General features: G+C 41.2%; 1 protein-coding gene across 2 annotated transcripts in view; it reads left to right on the plus strand.

Moving 5' to 3' along the window:
• Positions 1–15,517, plus strand: part of LOC122646175 (vacuolar protein sorting-associated protein 54, chloroplastic) — a 130,514-nt gene extending 114,997 nt beyond the window's left edge. For both annotated transcript variants that reach the window (XM_043839668.1, XM_043839669.1), the window contains exon 19: positions 15,140–15,517. The gene's annotated coding sequence lies outside the window, so the exon portion shown is untranslated. The remainder of the gene's footprint in view (positions 1–15,139) is intronic.
• The last annotated feature ends 264 nt before the right edge of the window (positions 15,518–15,781 follow it).

Consider the following 15,781-nt stretch of genomic DNA (forward strand, 5'->3'; position numbering starts at 1 on the left):
TCTATTTTTAGAAAAGTAAATTTCTAATTCTAACAAGTGCTTCCTTTTCTTTGTAGATATCTTCTCCAAGCAATAAAATCAAAGCATCTTTGATTTTTCAACTTTCCATAGGTGAGAGAATATTTTTCAAAATAAGTCTATCCCAAGTAGAATTCCGAAGTGCCCTTGAGAAGTTGGAGGAGAGAGAGAGTAAGGGTGATGACTAGGATTCCTTCAAGAATAAATAAAATACCCATTCTGTCCTTCAAGAAACGTAGAGCATGGGGTGCTTATATAGGCCTCACCATTATGTTCCTTGCAAAAAATCACCCAAAATAGACCCAAATTTCGTCCAATTTGGAGTTTGGGAGCCCAAAATATCTCAAGTGGAAGTTGGACTGTCCAGAGCCCTCCAAATGGAATCTTTCAGGTACAAGAAATATAACTTCTAATAATTGCATTAAGGCCCCTGAAATCTGAACTTTCGCTTCACTTTATCCCCAGTCGACTGTCAATAATTATAAATAAACCCCTATAGACCATTTTCGTGTTTCGTTACGGAAACGGCCGTAACTTCTTCGTTTCAACTCGGAATCATGTGCCGTTTAAACCGTTACGAAGCTGACTCGATGGGCTACGCATCCAAGCCATTAACACCTTTAAACACCTTAAAAATATTTCCTTAGCATCATCTCCTCCATTTTCACAAGAATTCACCTAAAACCTGAAAAGCACAAGAAAACACCGAGTAACTCTGTCCAATATGGTAAAATGTATGCTTTATGCCCTAAGATTTCACACATAAATGTGCTCATCAACCACCTACACAGGTTCTGAATGTTTCTGTAAATTGAAAGAAGTTATAAAGGAGAAAAATAAAAAGAAGAATATTTAGGTATCCCACATACTATAGAGAAGGTATCCCGCATATCTCCACAGGGGCCTCTCACAGCCATGGTGTTGAACCAAACTTTTCTTTTTCATCAAATCATTGGAGGCTGAAATACTGCCTCCTGCCCTTATTTATATTAAGGAAAATCAATTACAGCCTAACTCTCCATGCTTGGGAGAGATAAATCTTCTAGATACAGCCAAAATAAAAAGTAAATCCTACTTACTAAAACTGAAATCTGAAATTAGAAAGTAAATCTAACTAATGCTGTTACATGAATTAGATAAAGGAAAATAGAAACTAATCAAATTAGAAAGTAGGTCATATTCTGGAAAAATCTCACCAATATTCTTCCTCCACGCAATCTGTCCTTGGGCCCACAAGATCTTCTAGAAGTTCTGTTCCACAAGGGGAAACTGCTCCAGCAAGTCTCCACTTTATTCCCCCGGTAATTAAATCCTGAATTATCTCCTCCTAATGGCCAGAGTGGGCCCCACATCACTGTTCACGTGATCATTACCATGTGACCAGTAACTCCCTTGAATTTGCATCATGTTTCGATCTATATTTAAATGTTTCCCCAATCAACAAGATTTGGGGAAAGCTATCCATGCTTATGGTGGAGTGTTTCATTAATATACTTGTTCTTGAAAAGTGTTGGTCATTGAAAAGATTCACATGAAAGGCTTCCGTTTAGTTAGCAAGCATGAGATGTGTGAGGAACATGAAACTAAAACAATGCTCTTGATCAATATCTTAATTTTAGTGTGGCAAAGGTGGTGTGGTACTGATTTTACTGGGGTATCTTGGTTTATTGCCTAATGGAATTAAGATGTGCACTTACGTTGTCTTTTGTGGCTTTAAGGATGTTTGGTTGGTTCCTAGGGGCCTGGGGACCTGGCAAAGGAGAAGTGAAGGACAATCCCACGTTTGGATTGTTTGGTTGTATTCCTCTGGGAAATATGGTGCTATTCGGAAACAAAATCCCTCAAAGCTCATACCACTTCTTAATGTAGTTCTAGATAGGTAGGAGACCTACTAGGGGCCAGACAAATCAGAGTTTTTAACTATGCTGGCTGAATGGGACAGAATAGATAAACTAGGGCAGAATTAGGGTTGGGGTTAGGGTTTTGAGCTAGGGTTTTATTTGGTAATGATGTACAGGTTTTTAGGAGTCTATTAATGTAAATTTGATTTGATTTGGATGAAATTGGAAATCTAAGGTTTCGGGTTAGAGGCCTTGTAAAAATTGGATGTTTTTAGAATCTAGGGTTTAGAGATGGAATCTGGGGAAAGTGAGCTGGTCGAGTGTTAATGGCAGTATTGGGATTGAGATGAAAATAAAAAGATCAGATTTTGATGGGTGGTTAGGTCTAGGTTGAAGTTAGGGCTGTAGGGCTTAATTAGGGTTTAAGGGATTATAAGGCTGCAATGGAGAATTGAAATTAAAATAGATTACTGGTTTGAAGAGATCCCCAAGAACAGCAGCTTGAGCAATTGTGAGAAAACCTCTCGATCTTCACAATGCAAGGAGTCGCAGGAGTCCACCCACCCTATCCAGTATCCACCTTGAGATCCACAAGGATGCACACTCACAAGGAGCAACAGCAGCAACAAAGGCAGCAAGCTAAAGCTGAGTTTTTATTAATCAAAATTCGTATTCAATGCTGGCCTCCCTTACAAACTTATATAGAAGATTCAAAAATAGACTTAGACACTAAAAAGGAAAGGCCTAACCCAATCCTTAACCTATTAGCTAACTTAAACTGGCTAGGAAACTGTAAATAGAGTCCTAATCCAGCCCAACTAAACAACTAAAAGGAAAACTAATAAAATCACATAAATTGAACCACTGGTTCAAATCAGCTTTGGATCGGTTCAATTTAAAACATTAAAAACATGAAAATAAACCAAGTATAGGGCTAATCCCGTATGCAACTCATGTACCCCGACTTTTGGCCCATAAAAGTGGCCTATTACATAGAAAACCCATGGGATCAAAGGCCCAACATGTATAGAACCCAACCCTAGAGTTATTCCTAATAAAACAAGCCTATTTTGTTGATGGATCTGCATCAGTTCTCTTACATGAGAAAGCTGCAATTAGACTATGAGAGAAAGCTGTGTAAAAATAGTCGGCAATGACAGTCTACACAGACCCAGCACTAAAGGCCTCGGGTCTAGGTTGGACTTCAGGCAGGTTGCAGACAATCTGGGAAAAAGAGAGAAGTGGGTCAAATTCTTCTGTTCTCCAACCCGTCCACTTTAGGGAGGCTTTATCTCAGATCCTTTTTTTTTTGTTCAGGTCAGGTTTCAGTTGAGCTGTTCAGATCTTTTTCCAGCTCAGATTTGATTTGGGGCGTCTGAAGCTTTTGTGTCTTTTTATGTAGAGATGTTACATATAGGAAGTAGTTAGAATCAAGCAAACTTCACGGTTTTGTTGAAATTTCGCGAAATATTTCGGTTTCGCTGTTTTGGTGGATTGCGACATTATATGTGGTTTCGATTAACCTTTAATATAGAATGTACAATTTCAAATGAAATGGGTTGAAATTTCAACCCATTTTGTTGGTTTCACTGGTTTCGACTCTTAGGGTTTGTAGAATTTTTTTTTTTTTTTAATGATTTTTGACCGAATTACTCTCATACAAGCGTGGAGCAACCTTACCATGAAAAAAAAGTATAACATTTGATAATTATGAGATGGTTTATAATTTTATGTTTATTCATTCTTAATGTATATTCTAGTTGTTGTAATTGAATTATGTGTATTCTAATACACAATTTTGTGCGGAATAGGCCCTATTAGAGTGGTGAAGGGCCGGTAGGGATGAAGGAAATAGTTGTAGGGGAAGGGGAAGGAGATTGCACAATCACACACTCTCAAAGAGTAAAACTCAAAATTCTATTCAATTCACTATGCCTATTGTTGGGTTACATGCATGTATTTAAAGAAGAAAATAACATGACTCCTACAATCCTACTTAAACTATGAAACTGAAATAAACATCTAACTCCTACGTACTCAGCTCAAAATTAAAGACTGAAGTAAATAAACTACTAAATAACTAAACTAATTCCAACCCTTGTTGGACCAAAAATCATTGGATCGGTTCTGTTTAGGTTTTGGTCTCTAAATCCTTTCATGTTGATCCAACCAACCAAGTGACACTACATCAATTCTCCTCCTTTGAAAAGAACTCGACTCCGTCGAGTTTGGAAAAGGACCAAGGAGGCCGTCTGAAGGAACACGCTGGAAGAGGAACAATCCTGCTACTTTCTTGAGTTTAATTTCAGGGAGATCCTTAGCAGGAATAAGCTTCATGGTTTTGTTGCCGTGCTTGAAGGAGTAGGTATTTGCATACCCGCAATGTTGTGCCTTCTTATCAAATAACCACGATCGACCATGAAGAATATGACATACCTTCAGGGGAAAGACGTCACACTGTATTGTATCTACAAATTCACCAATAGAGTAGGTGAGTAAACACTTAGCTGTAACCTTGAGATTAGTGTTGTTCACCCATGCAACTTTGTAAGGAGTTGGGTGTGGCTCTGTCTACAATCCTAGTTTACAAACAGCTTCGTTGAAGACGACATTAGTGCAACTACCTCTTTCAATCACTAGACTACATAATTGGTCGTTGCACTTCACACAGGTCTCAAAGATACTGCTTTGGCACCAATCTTCATCCTTAGTGACTTTGTGAGAGGTCAATACAAGATGGAGAACATAAGAAGGATATCGCTCCTCATCATTGTCATTGGTGTTGACTTCACCTGGTCCAAGTTCTAGTGGTAATTCAACTGTCTCAGCTTCGAGGGGCTCTTCTGGAACACAAGGGATAAAATGATCCTTATCAGTATAAGCCACCAAATGGTTGGGACACTGAGCAATGACATGTCCATATCCTTTGCATGTAAAACAATGATGGTAGTCTTTGGCATTATAGAAGAACTGTCGAAACCATGTCGAGGCGGAGAATATGGCTGGGTAGGTCGCGAAGATGCCCTGTCAGAATCACACCAAGGTGGAGAATATGGCCGATTAAGCCATGTAGATGCCATAGATGAATTGGTAGCCTGTGGTTTGCTGAATGACTTTTCTTGGGGGAAAGACGGTTGTTGATTTTAGCTGTTACCCCTAGGAAACTGTCTGGAATATTCCTTCGATTGTATGGTCATTTCAGATTTTCTTCTACCTGATATGCAACCTGTACAGCATCTTCCATTGTTGGCAGTGGATTAGATGCGAGTGCAACACTAATCTGAGGATGGAAACCATTGCGGAACTGTGACACTTATACTTCTTCATCCCACTCAAAATCTGATCAAGTGGCGTAATAATAGAATCTAGCAACAAACTCCTCAACTGTTAGGTTCTCCTGTTTTAACTGTGCAAACCTGGGGTGCATGCGCTGCTTGTAGTCAGTAGGCAAGAATCATTTGTTCATGACTTTATGCATTTAAGTTTTCTTAAATGTGCGATTCAGTAAGGGGTGAGTTATCCTTGGAGGGCAGTGAGATTCTGTACCTTCTTGGTGAGAAGCCATAATTATCCTTCTCTTTCTTCTCTTACTCTGCTTTCTTCTTCTCAAGTAAGTATTATTACCACCTGTTCTGTGTGCTTGCTGGAATTCAATTTAACCTGAATATTGTTTACATGTTGTTCATACTAGGGTTTAACAGGAAGGAATTTTTGTCTCTTGCAACAGTCAAGGATGCCTGGGACAAGCCTGTCCAAGCATTTTCTTCCCCCCTTATTGCTTTTGCTAGGAAGCTCAAGAATGTGAAAGCTGCTCTCAAAGACTGGAACACCAACACTTTTGGCAATATATCCCAGCAGGTCCAGGATTGCAAGGATAAGCTCTCTACCATTCAGTTGCAAATTCAATCGGATATCCTGAATTGTCATCTTGCTGCCGATGAAAAGGTTGCCTCCCAAGACCTATCTGTTCTTCTCTCTCAAGAGGAAAGTTTCTTAAGGCAGAAGGCTAGGACTAAATGGCTAGAGCTAGGGGACTCTAACTCAGCCTACTTCCACAAATCTTTGAAGTCTAGAACAAACTTCAATTCCATTTTACAGCTGGCTGTCCCTGATGGTTCTCCTGTTACTACTGTAAAAGACATCAAAGACATGGCTGCCTCCTACTTTAAGGATCTTTTTAATGGCCCCTGGGGTGATGCTGATCCTATTCACAATAACTTAATAAATTTGTTCCTACTGAGCTAATTCAGTCCCTTGGTGCCATCCCTTTGGAGGAGGAAATCACTACTGCTATTCACTCTTTCAAGCTGAACAGGGCTCCTGGGCCAGATGGATTCAGAATGGATTCTTCTTGGCCTCTTGGAATATCATTGAGGATGATCTCATCAAAGCCAGTAGAAGTTTCTTCTTCAATCCAAGCCAAATTAAAGGGGTGAACCACACTTTTCTCTGTCTCATTCCAAAGAAGGAGAGAGCTTCAGCTATGTCGGATTTTAGGCCCATTGCCCTATGCAATCTGATTTACAAGTTCATTGCCAAAATCTTGGCTTTCAGGCTCAAGACTGTGGTGGATCTCCTTGTTAGTGAAAATCAGTCTGCCTTCATCCCCGGCAGGAACATCTCGGATAATATCCTTCTTTGCCATGAGATTGTTAGAGGCTTTGAAAGAAAGAACCATTCCCCAGCTACTCTTATGAAGATTGACATCCATAAAGCTTTTGATTCTCTGAGATGGGACTGCATTGATAAGATGCTGATCAAGATGGGTTTTCCTCTGGCTTTTATCCACTGGATCTTTTGCTGCATTTCTACTCCGAGATTTTCAGTGCTTGTCAATGGCAGCCTGGCTGGTTATTTTGCTTCTACTATGGGTGTTCGTCAAGGGTGCCCTCTCTCCCCTTATATCTTTACCCTGGATATGGAAATCTTATCTCGGGAGATTCAATTATGTACTGACCAGCAGCTCATTACCCCCATTCCTAAATGCAAAGCCCTCATGCTGTCTCACCTAGCGTTTGCAAATGACCTCATGATTTTCTAAGGCTTCCATCAGCTCCTTACCCCCATTCCTAAATGCAAAGTCCATTATGCATTGCTTGCAGCACTTCCATGACCTTTCGGGCCTCCAGATCAACCCTTCTAAGTCCCTTCTCTTCTTGGCCGTGGTCTCTGAGCTGGACAAAGTCTCTTTGAAGGCTATTTGTGGCTTTCCTCTTGGCCAGCTTCCAGTCAAATATTTAGTCCTCCCTTTAATTCCAGCCAGATTATCGGCCCATCATTGCACTCCCATGTTGGATCTTATCAGGAAACGTCTTCAACTGTGGAAAGGCATCTCTTATGTCTTCTTTCCTCTGGAAAGGCTCTGATTCCTCAAGATTTCTCCGTCCAATTAGTTGGGCCTCAGTTTGTCTTCCTCTTGCAGAAGGTGGTTTGGGTATTAGAAGGATCAAGGAGGTGAATTCAGCTGGCATCATCAAGTTGATTTGGAAGATTGCTTCTAGAAAGAAAAGTATTTGGGTAGATTGGATTTATTCGGGGCTGCTCTGATCGGATTCCATTTGGACTATCTCTATCTCCTCGGATGCTTCTTGGGTTTGGCGCAATATACTGGCTTCCTGCCCCCTTGTCCTCGGATCCATTCACTCTCACATTGGTGATGGAAACTTCACTTCCTTGTGGCTGGATCATTAGCATCCCTTGGGAATTCTCCTCCAACAAGTCTACTCAAGAACTATCTATGGCTCTGGGTTACCTAGAAATGTTTTGGTGGCTGATATCATTGATCCTAATGGCTGGGCCCCCCCTCCTTCCTCTAATCCTGAGCTTACCACTATCTGGAACCTTTTGCCCACTATTCAAAGAAGACCCTTGCTTAGGGGTGACTATGTTATGTGGTTGCAGCTCCAAAGCTGCTTGGGATCTTATTTGGTCGCGTCATCCTCTTGCCCCTTGGAGGAAGCTTTTCTGGTTCAAACATCATATTCCCCGGCACTGCTTAACGGTTTGGCGAGTCTTCTCTAACTACCTTCCAATGCAGTCCTTCCTTCGATGCCCTTCAGCATCGACACATCTCTGTCCCCCCTTCTTGTGGTCTTTGTTGGAATGGGGTTGAGGATTCCAATCATCTCTTTTTTGATTGCCTCTTCTCTCGATCCATCTGGAAAGGTATTCTTGCTAAATGCTGGCCAAGGGATCGCCGGATTCTTCCTTTTGATAGAAAGTTGCTTTGGGTTGATATGACTTTTGGAGGTTCTTCTCTTTGTGATGTGGTCGGTAGGATGGCTTTTTGCGCTGCGATCAATCATATTTGGATGGAGCATAATTTATGGAAATGGACTACCAAATCCCGATCTCTAATTCAGATTTGGAACTCCATCTCCTTTGAAATTAAAACCAAACTCAGTTCGGTTGCTCTCTCCTCTTGTAAGGACACCCCAAGGAACAGGCTCATTGTTGTCTCCTGGGGTCTTTCCTCTATCTCCCTCCTAGCTGTGGGCTCTTCTGTTTGAGTCTTTTGGCTTTTGCTCCCTGTTTTGTTTCTTTTTCCCTCCTATTTGAGGGCTGTTGTTCTTCTTTCCTGTGGTAATGAATTTATTATTCACCCAAAAAAAAAAAAACAGCAAGAACCCTCTCAAATAAATCTGGCAGATACCCTGTTTTTGAGCCTCTTTTGCTGAAAAAGAGATTCCCTGTAGTGAGGAATCTGTCCATCAGATTCCCTCCATATTTTAGGGCATTCAAGGCCTCCCTAAGACAGTCCTTTGACCTAGGTCAATTACTGATCTGATTTAATTTAAATTCTCTTGATTTCTGTCCTATGTTCTATTTCGGACCTGAGTTTTTCAAAATAGTTTTGATCCCACCATCTGATTTCTATAATACCTTAGGGGTTTGGATTAGATTGCATAAATAGAGATCAACCCAAGTTTCATTGAATTCTGTTGGTTGAATTGGGTTTAATTTCAGTTTTACCGTTTCTGGGATTTCCGCCCATGAGATCCCGGTTTCCTAAATTACTCCCAATCCGCTCATCAGATCATTCCCATCTTTTCAAGGGTTCTTATCCTTCCTATTAACTATTGTTTCTTAGAGTTTGGTGTTAATCTAAGAGATTTGGAAATTCATTCAAGTTTTGGGTTTCTACCTGAGTGGGGTTTTGACTTGGGATCCTGTCTGGGAGGGTTTTAGGGTTCTTCCTACCTACCGTCCAGTTTCAATAAAACGGAGTTGGCCAGATTGCGAAATAAAGCTTGAATTTTCTTTTGAAAAATAGTTAAAAATATGAAAACTTCGAAAAATAGAAGGAAAAATTCGAATCCAAATTCCAAATCATAGGAACTTAGAATTACCACATCACCTTGAACCATGGAAAACATATTTAAATGTGGCCTGAAATGTAAGGTATGATATGGAACTTGCCTTGGCAGCATGACAATTATGATCGGAAGATGGAAGTCTAGGATAGGATTTGAATTAAGCTAAAAATCAAAAAGGATTGAAGGGAAGTGTAAAAGATGATATGCAGCTAGACCCAATAGGTTTTATGAGTTGGGTATTGACTGGGATCTCAGGCTAAGTAGGGTGACGTTGGATTAGAATAAGTTGTGGGTGTTGACTAGGGTTTATTCCTTCTTTATTTTTCCCCCTTGCTGCCCTTATTTTCTTGTGGACTGTTCCCTTAGACAGGCTGTACCAACAAACAACAACCATAACCTTATCCCAACTAAATGGGGTCGGCTACTTGGATCCGAAGAGGCTGTGATAGTAATAGAAATAAGAGAAGTAGAAGACAGTAAAAAAGTAAAAAGGAGTAAAAGGAAGTAAAAAAAATATATGAAATAAAACTACTAAAGGAAAAAGTCTGAGCAGTAGTCAAAGCAGCATCCCAAGGACATTCCCCTACAAGGGGTCAGCTACATGGGTCCTTGTCCTCTAAACAACTCTATCCACGGTCATACTAGGATCGAGCCCTACCACATGCTATCCTTTGTACCACTTCTCCAATAGTTATTTTAGGCCTGCCCCTACCTCTTTTAGCTCATTCCAATTGAATCTGGTCACTCTTCCTTACTGGTGCATCCATGGGTCTCCGTTGGACATGACCATTCCACCTCAAGTGGCTCTCACGGAGCTTGTCCTGGATTGGTGCAACTCCCAATTCGGTTCTAATACAATCATTCCTTACTCTATCTTTCTTGGTCTTGCCGCATATCCTCCTCAACATCCTCATCTCCGCTACACTCCTCTTATCTATATTACTCTTCTTAACGGCCCAACATTCCGCCCCATAAATCATCACTGGTCTTATTATTGTCCTGTAGAATTTCCCCTTAAGCTTAATAAGCATGCGTTTGTCACATGCTATACCGACATGTATTTAGCTTTATTTACCATCGACTTTCTTTCCACCTATATTGTATAATCTTATCTATTATGAAAGGGGATGAGAAAAGGAAAAGTTCTCTCATAATCTAAGCATCAAAATGTTTCAAGCTGGGGCTTCTTGCACTTTGGATCATCATATCTTGGTTATGTTCAAAATTTGTGGTTAGCAAGAATGATCAATTAAATACACATCATGGTGTCTCTAATTCTAGATTTTAGGGGCTGACATGTCGTACAGAGTCTTTGTCTAGAAAGGACACTCATGTCATGTTTGTTTCCATAGAGCATACCTTCAAATACAAAATCTCAACCACATGATCAAGATAAATTCTGCAAAATAGACTTATTCTTAACATTTTGAGTTGACACTCTCACGCACAATCAGAGTCCCTTCTAAATATTCCTGCCTTTTATAAATTCCCCTTGATTTGGAATAATTACTCCGAAAGCTATTACTGCAGATCGACATCGGAGGAGGCCCAAACCTAGGCTATGACGCTTGCTGTCGAGTACAATTAGGACTTGAAGTTTGTTTACACAGTAAGAGAGACAATTTAGAGAATGGGACTTTTTGGCCTTCCAAGCTTCCTCTGAATCTTTTCAATAAGATCCATAATCAGAACTTCTCTTACTGTGGCCTTCTTTTTTAAAAAAAAAATTATTATTAAACCTGTTCTCAACTCAACTCAACTCAATGTTATCTCAACTAATGGAGTGGGCTACATGGATTCTCTTTCGTCAATCAACTCTATCAAAGCCATACTTGTTATCAGTCTTAGGCTATGAATGTCTGTTTTTACCACGTCTCCTAGAGTCATTTAGGCCTGACCCTGGCTCTTTTAGCTCCTCCAATCTTTTTTTTTTTGGATGAATAACTATATTACCTTACCCCAGGTGGGGCAGGAAAAGGGGGAAAGGGGATGTACAAAGAGAAGGAGAAAGAGAGGGGGGGGGGGGAGAAACGAGAGGACCACCCAGCCTACGCAGAGGAGGGGGCACGTAAAATAGACAAATCAAGACCCCAGGAAACAACAATATACCTGTTCCTTGGGGAATCCAAAATCCTACCCAAACGGCCGCAACTAATCTTAGAAGAAACATCAAAGAAGATGGCTTTCCAAATCAGGTCAAAAGAACGAGAGTTGGAAGTCCATCTCCTAAGGTTCCGCTCCATCCAGATATGATAGATAGTAGCACAGAAGGCCAGCTTGCCTATAGTGTCACAGACAGAATTCCCTGGAAAAGCTTTAATCAACCAAAGCCATTCGTGATCAAAGTCCAAGTGTCTCCTACTTCTGGGCCAAATGAAGGTAAGGGTTTTTTTCCAGATGGTAGAGAAGGGGCAGGCAAAGAAAAGGTGGGCTATGTCCTCGTTACCATTCCAACAAAGGGCGCAGGAGGGGGAGACATGGATATTACGATGAAGTAGGAAGGCTTGGGTAGGGAGGCTAAGCCTAAGGGATCTCCAGGCGATGAAACTGTGACGAGGGATATGGCCCTTGAACCAGATAATCTTGTGCCAGGGGACCGTGGGGCTGGGAACTCTAACAAAATTCCAGGCGGACCTGGAGGAGAAGATACCGGTGGGGGAGGGAAGCCAAATCACCCTATCAACTAGGGTGGGGGAGAGGGGGGGAGGGGAGAGAGAGACTGCCAAAACAGGGGGAGAATAGAGGGGTTGAGAGTGGGGGGAGGGGACCAGGAACCAGAGTCAATGAGGCTTGAGAGGGGAGAGGCTTTTGGGAGACCAGAAGAGTAAACGGTCCTAGGCCCGAGGAGATTGTAGAGGATCTCTTGGGGGTACTAGGAGTCGAGCCAGAGAGAAATGGAGGAGCATTAGCAATGGAAGAAGAAGTGCCACGGAGGGCAAGAGGCCAAAGAAGAAGGATTTTGCGCCAGATCCAGGATTAGTCAGTGGGAATTTTGACAGTCCAGATGGAATCCGATTTGAGAAGGTGGGAGTATACCCAATTAATCCAGATGGAGTCCTGGCGGGAGGAGATTTTCCAAATAAGCTTAAGAATCCCCGCCGTGTTAGAATCACGAATGCGACGAATGCCAAGACCCCCTTCGAATTTGGGGAGGCAGATGGATTTCCGGCTAGAAGGATGGAGGAATTTGGAGGAGTCGGAGCCTTTCCAGAGGAAGGCGCAGAAGAGGCGCTCCATTGCCTTGATGGTGGCTTTGGGGATGCCGAAGATGCCACTCCAATAGATATAAGAGGCTTGGAGGACCGATTTGATACATTCCAATCTGCTAGCATAGGATAGGAGTTTACCCTTCCAGAGTTGAAGCCTCTTGCGAGTGTTGTCAAGCATTGGAGCGCAGTGATGGGAGGACAACCTTGCAGGGATAAGGGGGAGGCCAAGCTAGTTAACAGAGAGGGAGCCAATGGAAAACCCTGTCAGGTGCAGGAGAGAAGCTTTATCCGACTCAGGGATGCCAGTGAGGAAGATTTTGGATTTGAGGAGATTGATGCGGAGACCCGAAAGGGATTCAAAGAGGTGAAGGGAGTCTATGATGGTAGAGATTGAGGAAGGGGTGGCCTTTGAGAAGATCATCAGATCATCTGCAAAGGCCAGACGGGTGAGATTTGAGTGCTTGCATTTGGGAATAGAGGAGATGAGGTGGAGATCCGTTTTGGATTAAAGGCTTCTAGAGAGGACTTCCAGAGCCAGGGAGAATAGGAAGGGCGACAGAGGGCAGCCTTGACGGATGCCAACTTTGGAATGAAAGTAGCCGGCCGGGGAGCCGTTGACGAGGACCGAGTAGGAGGGGGTGGATATGCAGGCAAAAATCCAACGGACAAAAGCAGGGGGGAAGCCCATTTGGGCGAGCACATCACAAATGAAGTCCCAACAAAGGGAATCAAACGCCTTGTGGAGATCGATTTTCATGAGGGCCGCCGGGCTATGGGATTTTCGGTCAAAACCTCGAACAATTTCAGAGCAAAGGATGATGTTGTCTGCTATGCTTCTGCCAGAGATGAAGGCAGACTGATTAGGGCTGACAAGGGAGGGGATGACAGCCTTAATCCAATCTTAATCTTATCATTCCTCCATACCGATGCATTCAAAGATCTCCGTTGCACATGGCTATATTCCATACCACCTCAAGTGACCTTTCAACTTATCATATATCGGAACTACTCCTAAATTAGTTCTTATTTGTTCCTTATTTTATCTTTTCTTACCACTCATCCATCTCAGCATCCTCAGTTTCGGCTATACTAAGTTTGTTTGTATGTTATTTCTTCACTGCCCAACATTCAATTCCATACATCAACATCATCAGCAACAACAACAACAACTCAGCCTTATCCCAAATGGAGTCGTCTGCATGGATCCTTGCCCTCCAATCAGCTCTATTCGAGGTCATACTTGATACAAGGCCTAAGCTGTGCATGTCTTTCCTCACCACTTCTCCTAAGGTCATTTTAGGTCTGCCCCTGGCTCCTTTAGTTCTTTCAATCTGAATCAAATCACTCCTCCGTACTGGGGAATCCAAAGGCCTCCGTTGAACATGACCATACCACCTCAAACAACTTTCTTGAAGCTTATCATGTATTGGAGCTACCTCCCAAATCAGTTCTAATATGATCATTTCTTACTTTATCCTTCCTAATTTTGCCACTCATCTCCGCTACACTGATTTTATCTATTTGATGCTTCTTAACTGCCAACCTTCCGCACCATATATCATAGCTAGTTGTATGTCCTATAAAATTTTCCTTTTAAGTTTTAAAGGAATATGCTAATCACACAACACTCCAGATGCATCTCTCCACTTCATCCATCCTATTTTAATTCTCTGTGAAACATTGTCCCCTATATAACCTTCTTTATTTACAATTGAGCCCTAATACCTAAAATAATCACTTTGTGAAATCTCCCTCTTATCAATTTTCACCACCTCATTATCCGCCCTTGGTGCAACCAAATTTAAACACCATATACTCCTCTGTTCTACTTATCTTCAAACCTTTTGATTCTAAGGTTGATCTCAATTCCATACATCATTGTTGGCCTTATAACTGTCTTATAAAATTTTCCTTAAAGAGTTTTAACAGAATTCGTCGGTCGCACAACACTCCAGAAGCACTTCTCTGCTTCATCCACCTTGCTCTAATTCTTTGGACAGCATCATCTCTATTCCTCATTTATTTATAATTGAACCTAGGCACCTGAAATTGTTACTTTGAGGCATCTCACTGTCATCAACTTTCACACAATCACACCATTTTACTAAAGTAACCCTCCGCATACTATGTTTTTGTTTTTCTTCTTAAAATTTTTTTGATTCCAAGGTGGTTTCCATAATTTCAACTTGGCATTTTTTTCCTAAACTCTCTCTTCGAAATCATCAAAATGAAAGCCATGTTACCATAACATGCTATCCAGCCCAGGGTCTTATCGCCTTGATAAATTTTCAGTTGCTATCCTTTCCTCTAAAAGTTCCTACTTAAACCAGTCCTAATCCTGCCTTGAGAATGATATTTGATGTCAGTCTTTGCTTATTTATGATTATGTATTTTATTTACTGATTGGTTCAGTTATGGTGTAAAAGAAAAATAAATTTGTACAACATACATGATATATGAGGATGGTGCTCGAGGTAAATCATCATGAAGCTTGGATGATGATTTAAGTGCTTTCTTTACCTCTTTTTTTTTTTGACTGTTCACAATCCAATTACCTGGATATACTTCAGATGGCATATGCATTTTGGTACTTTGTGCGAGATTCAAAACAGTGGACCCCCCCGGGTCGGTGTTCCTTCTGTCTGTATATTTTGTTATTAATATGTGCATGATCAACTTCACTGTTTGACATATGGTATCATATTAATGTATTGAACTATGAGTTGATGACTTGTAATTACTGTGACTTTTTCAGGTGTTCGATTTGCTCCAGCCATTACTTTGACGAAGGATTTTGACCCCTGTTTTCTCTTGCTGTAAAATGGGGTTTCAACCAGAATATATGGGGTCATTAGGACATCATGTTAACCTACTGCTGCATACACAATTCAGAATATGACTGGACTTCATGGTCTCTTTCCATGATCAAAATTTTAGGTCTAGTTAAACAATTTTTTGTTCAATTATTCAGTGACACAGGACAAAAAATTAGCTTTTGTTTCAAATTTTGTTTTCATTTTTTTTTGGGGTCAGTAATCATTTGTGTAATCGAGAATAATTGTATCTTTGAGTATTGTTTTGATGTAAGTTTGCCTGTTGATTGCATGATTTCTTGTTCAGATCATTAGCCTTCTTTTTTGGTCTTCCACGTTGGGGGAAAAAGGGGTGTTTGGAGATTCATTTGTCGATATCTGTAATCGCCTTTGGTTGGTTTACCCATGTTGGAAAAATTACCTGATTATGCAAGATGCTGGGGATTATTACTAGTACAGCCAATGTGTAAGCCAACTGTGAATCACACAATCTCCGTGGTGAATTTTACCAAAGGTTGTAGCAATCAGCCATGTTGTTAGGCTTGGCAAAATGTTCCACTTAATCTTCTATAAGCAGGCTTACC

Source organism: Telopea speciosissima, chromosome 11 (assembly GCF_018873765.1).
Source record: "Telopea speciosissima isolate NSW1024214 ecotype Mountain lineage chromosome 11, Tspe_v1, whole genome shotgun sequence".
Taxonomy (NCBI): domain Eukaryota; kingdom Viridiplantae; phylum Streptophyta; class Magnoliopsida; order Proteales; family Proteaceae; genus Telopea; species Telopea speciosissima.